General features: G+C 32.6%; 1 long non-coding RNA gene across 1 annotated transcript; it reads right to left on the bottom strand.

Annotated features, from left to right (window-relative positions):
• Positions 1–510: 510 nt before the first annotated feature.
• Positions 511–3,688, bottom strand: LOC143584360 (uncharacterized). The gene is made up of 5 exons (XR_013144348.1): positions 3,566–3,688; positions 2,494–2,583; positions 1,035–1,097; positions 738–849; positions 511–630 (listed from the first exon to the last, which is right to left on the bottom strand). It is a non-coding gene; the product is annotated as an uncharacterized LOC143584360 (long non-coding RNA).
• Between the last annotated feature and the right edge of the window lie 1,482 nt (positions 3,689–5,170).

The raw sequence follows: 5,170 nt of genomic DNA, 5'->3' as shown, positions 1-5,170 counted from the left end.
TAGCTACCACTATGCGGTCGCAAATCTTGTAACCGCTGGTGTGGTCGCAAATCTTGTGACTATAAGGTTTGCTGCTGTCTTTTGGTCGCAATGCAATAGTAATCCTTTTTGCAAAAATATTAGAAAACTTACACACACACACACATTTACAAAATAATATAAACTAGTATTTCAAACCCCCGCAAGGAATCGTAAACGAAGACTAAAGACATCCATATGTTACAATGAAATCTGTCATTTATTAACAATCGTTTATAACAATAGACTTCATATACAAAAACAAAACTACCCTACACGCTTTATCACCACCACCAATCTAGATGGAAGAACAAATGATCTGAAATGCAGCCAAAAAAGTAGTTAGCTGATACACTAACCGGTTGAATTCATTATGCAAGTCATTAATGTTTTAAATAAATTATGCATTTTTTTCAAACCATAATCAAATATTGGTACGATTGATGGTGGCTTACATTTACTTTGGAGGCTTGTCGACGCCATGGTCCTCGCATGAGAATCCGCTTTAGAAGAATTCGATACGGCAGAGATGAACCGCGCATCTGTTCCTTAACTAACAAAGCTGCAATCTTTTGACTAATGGAGCTGCAATCTTGCTGGCAGTTTTTACATCTGAAATAATAATTTACTTCAAACAAAGGTATATAATATATACAAAATAAAAGCCCCAAGGTTCCCATTGTTTGACTCGCAATCCCATTAATAATACAAAAGTTTACCTGTTAATGTAAACTTGTCAACCAAGCTTACTCAAATTAGGCTGTAAAGCTGCCGACAAAGCCGACAAAACACCGAGTCACAATCGTCATCCGATCAACGATAGACCAGAATCTGCAACCACAACAGCGAAAACCGACTAAAAGGCTGCAGTAAAGGCACTTGCTAAAAACAGAATGACAACAGGAGGCAGCTGCCACTGCCCTGGCAGTTTAGTTCCCCATACAGTACAACACTAAATGTATGATTAACAGTATTATAGCATGAAGGTTATTTTAATAAATTATATCACGGCTTACTTTTGGTTTGGGTGGCTCTAACAATTGTGTCCTTAGACAAAACATGCATCCATAACAAAACCTCTGTAAATTCACTAAAATTAGAAATTCAAAAGCACATATATTTAAGTTCCTTGATACAAAATACAATATAGGTTTAAGATAAACTAGACTATGAAACAGGAAACAAGATCAAATATTTGCCATCAAAAGGCAGTCAACTATATATATGTAATAAGATGAGTTCAAAACAAGATATGCATTACAAAAAATTAAGAATTTAAAATCTTATATCAACAGAGCAAAAATATGAGTTTATATGTTGAATGTAAGATACTTGTGGAAAAACATGTGGCCATGGTATGAGAATAGCATGGCATTTTGCAAGAAGAACATTACACACTCGAGATAACATCAAAAAATAAATTTACAAATATATATAGTATTCCTAAATAAAAAATGTCAGCAGTCAATGATTGAATTTATATGTTATAGATGATTGATCTTTGAGTCTGATTTCTGACCTCCGTCAAGGTCTATAATTAATATACTAGTAGGAGAGCCTGCACTTTGCAACTTTTTAAGATGATCTGCTAATTAATTAACGTACCAATTCACAATAACTCTGACCCGTATTCATTGACCATGTTTTTGAACATCAGATAAAGTTTAAAAGAAACACCTATTTACTGCATTATAAACTTTTTCTACATATTTTTAGTTGCATTAACTTTTTAAAAAGTAAACAACTAATTATTTTTAACTAGTAAGAATAAAGCTTTTTTCAGATTGCTGAAGTAGATGGAACTTAATAATTAATTTTGTAATTTGAACTGATAAATCACTAAAATGCCTCTCTACACTATTTACACCTAAACTGCCCTTGCAACAAAACTATTGTAGCAAAAATAAGTTGACCAGGTTGTACTATCCGAGTGCAACTTTTCAATCTACAAAACAATTTAAACGGGTAAGAAATAAGACCTTAAATGAGTTGTAAACTGGTAATGGATTTTTGACTTATAACCAAACTATAAACGGGTTGTAATAAACAAGTTATAAACGATTTGTAAACGAGCCGATGACTTATAATCAAACTATAAACAGGCTGTAATAAACATGTTACATATGAGTTGTAAACGGGCCCATGGTATATAATCATACTATTAACGGGATGTGATAAACATGTTTAACGAGTTATAAATTGATACTAGGTATTTGACTAGGCCTATGCAAGTAAAGTGTAAGACCCATGAAACCACTTAAATATTATAGTTTGCATTCATAATCATACCTATTAAAATTATTGGTAAAGGAGAATTAGTTTTAGATCTAGCGGTTCGTGATCTACTGGTCTTTAGTTTATATGCAATTAGGATAGTCAACTTGTTTTTTGAGTTCCTAAACTGATTTTGTTAATAAATAAAATAGCCAAATATCATATATTTATGCATATAACAGGTAAGGGTGAGTTGCATACCTTGTGCAGGCAAAGTAGTAGAGAAAACGCACCTCAATTGTCGACTCGTACAGTTTAAACACGTATTTGAATCAATACTTCTATTTCCTCCTATAACGATAGAAAAGGAAAAATAATTAATAAGATAACAACATTGCTGAATAATATTGTGCCATTGACCTATAAACATGTATATAAAGATGGCTAAACTATTAGTACATAAATATGTAGTCAAGCATCGGTATGACAGTTACAAGACAAAACCAAGGTTTAAACGAGCATGCTGCTTTACTTCTTCATTTTCGATCAGTTGCCAGAAAAAGTAAATGAACAAATACGAACATGCTCCGTAGTATTCACTCGATTCGTTTAAAAGCCTTATCTAAATCATCTAAATAAGACCATTTAGAACGTTTTATGCATTAAAAACATATGTTTGCCTGTTTCTGGCATGTTTGACCAATTATAAGCAACCAAAAAAAATGCTTCAGATTAAAAACATAGTGTTCGACAATTATTGATCACCATAATCTCTTGTTAATGATTAATTAAATCCTAACCTAGACAGATTGCTAAATTCCCTATGCTTTATCTCACTTCTAATCTGTTAGGCATTTCACCGAACACTTGGTGAGCAGCATCAATCCCTTATATTCTCTAGGATCAATTAATCATCAAAATCACCCCCAAAAACCACTAAATGACTCGTATAAAGCTCTAAAACCCTAGAATCATATCCAACAACCACTGAATAACAAGATTTATCTCTAAAACCCTAGAATGCGAAAATAATAGACGATAATCAATTCAGATTCAGTTCAGATCCAACAATCACTGAATCACTAGATTCAACAATCACTAAATCATTACGAATCAATCAGCTAAAACACATATTACGTGATTATAGAAACGTATCTTCATAAAATCATTACAAATAACTAATTAGCAATCTAACCTAACCGAACAACCTAACAATAACCGGCCCTATTGAGAATTTAACCGATATAACCTAATCGTTAATACTAACAATCAATCGAAATCCATGGCAACTAATTGGTAAAAAGTGATGAGAAAACGAACCGGACGAACTAACCGATGAAGCGGCAGCGGAGACCGTCAGAGTGACGTTATCTCGCAGCGTAGATCGCCGGAGTGATGTTAACGGCAGCGGATGAGCGGAGATTGATTATCGTCGTGACGGATGTTCAACAGAGATTGCATACGACCCCTATATGTTTTAGAAATAAACTTTTTAATAGTTTAATAATTTACCCCTATATGTTTTAGAAATAAACTTTACGGTATATGTGGTGAGTGGTGACAACATTTTATGTTGGTGTTGCTTAGCAGAGCCGAGCCAGAACTCAAATAGGCCCGAGCTCGGTTTATTTAACTCGAGCTCGAGCTTAAGCTTGGCTTGTTTTAATCTCTATTCTTAAAGCTCAAGTTCGGCTTACGAGTAGTTTTTCAATCTTGTGCTCGACTCATTTACTATTTAAATTAAGTTGAAGTTTAAATAAAAACGCAATGCGTCTAAGCCAACGACAGCAATAGCATAATCCTGCTATGTAGTACATTTCTCGTACAAAGTAAAACATCATGACATTCTATATGTTTATTTAGTGAAATGGAGTGTTACAATTAACTATTTTTTTCTATTTATTATGCGTAAGGCATATTTAGTCTTCTGAAAGAGAAATAAAATGCATGTTCGTTGCTTGTATATTTGATGAATAGTAGAAGTTTTTTAGTTTTCACAACGAATGAATAGATATAAATACAAGTTTTTGCTTTCAAAAATGCCTCAAAATTTCCTAAAAACAAATATGTTACAAACACATAATTATTAGCAAAATATAATAATGCGGGAAATAACGAAAACATATTTAAGCTAGACATATTATTTTAGTGCTATGATAATAAATCATGCTATTTTGTCAAATTTATAAACTAAATTTGATACTACCACAACCACCAAATCAAGAGGAAAATACAAACCCTGAAATGTAGAAAATGGATATGCACAGATTGAAAAAATCAAAGGAGAAAAATAAGGTTATTCTACACATATTTAACATCCGTACATTCGCAATTGTTAAATCTACTGCTACTGATATATGACGGCCGCAAATCCAAGCAAAAACTATGTAAGAACTTTGACCGCCTAGGTCACGGTTGTAAAAACTCTCATCCCATGTAAAAACTCCGACCGCAAAATAAACGGTTACAAAAACTCCGACCTCCTAGCCACCGAAAATAAACGGTTGCAAAAACTTTGACAGCTTAGCTACCGCTACGCTTGATTGTCATTTTCGGTAGCAATTTTGCTAAATCGGTCGCTAACTTTGCCACAATTTTTTTCGATAGCAAATTTTGGTGGCAATGATCTTTCTTGTGTATTAAAGTTTGCAAGTATACATTATGGTTATATGCAGCATTTTGCAGTTTGAAAATTAGTTGACTATAGCTGACAACTCATGTTTATAATAATTTTAAGATTTTACCCATATTTTATTAGCAGGTGCCGTATGTAATTCTAATTAGTTATATTTACGACACTTAATAATATCTAATGCTTTTCTTTTTTTATTGATATTATACTGTAGTTTGTTGTTTTTGTGTGATTTGTATTGATTCTTCTCCGATATTATATCATATATTGTTAATTTAATTTAAATTTTAATTAGTTTTCTATTGT

This window comes from Bidens hawaiensis, unplaced genomic scaffold (genome assembly GCF_021521415.1).
Source record: "Bidens hawaiensis isolate Kalapana, Puna unplaced genomic scaffold, B.hawaiensis_p1.1 tig00001521_1, whole genome shotgun sequence".
Lineage (NCBI taxonomy): Eukaryota > Viridiplantae > Streptophyta > Magnoliopsida > Asterales > Asteraceae > Bidens > Bidens hawaiensis.
Note: the sequence above shows the minus strand (reverse complement) of the source record. Positions and strands in the feature narration are given on the sequence as shown.